This window comes from Myotis davidii, unplaced genomic scaffold, assembly GCF_000327345.1.
Source record: "Myotis davidii unplaced genomic scaffold, ASM32734v1 scaffold494, whole genome shotgun sequence".
Lineage (NCBI taxonomy): Eukaryota > Metazoa > Chordata > Mammalia > Chiroptera > Vespertilionidae > Myotis > Myotis davidii.
This window is the reverse complement of record NW_006285480.1, coordinates 611,517-611,801: the sequence shown is the minus strand read 5'-3', so window position 1 is coordinate 611,801 and position 285 is coordinate 611,517.

Genomic DNA, 285 nt, shown 5'->3' with positions numbered 1-285 from the left:
CTCTCAGACAACCTCCTGCAGCCTCTCCCCTTGCCCAGCCTGACCCCAGATTGCCCCCCTCCCACAATCAGGGACAGGGCTGGCTGGCCAACCACCCATGGCCCTCCCCATAGCTGGCCCCACCCACAATAGGCTCCCCCACCTCAATTGGGGGTGGGGCCCACCAGCCAATTGCCTGCAGCCCCTCCCCGCAGCCAGCCCAGCCCCGATTGGGCCCCAATCAGGGCCAGGCCAGCCAGCCAACCTCCCGCCATCTCCTCCTCCTGACCAGCCTCTCTCCCACTA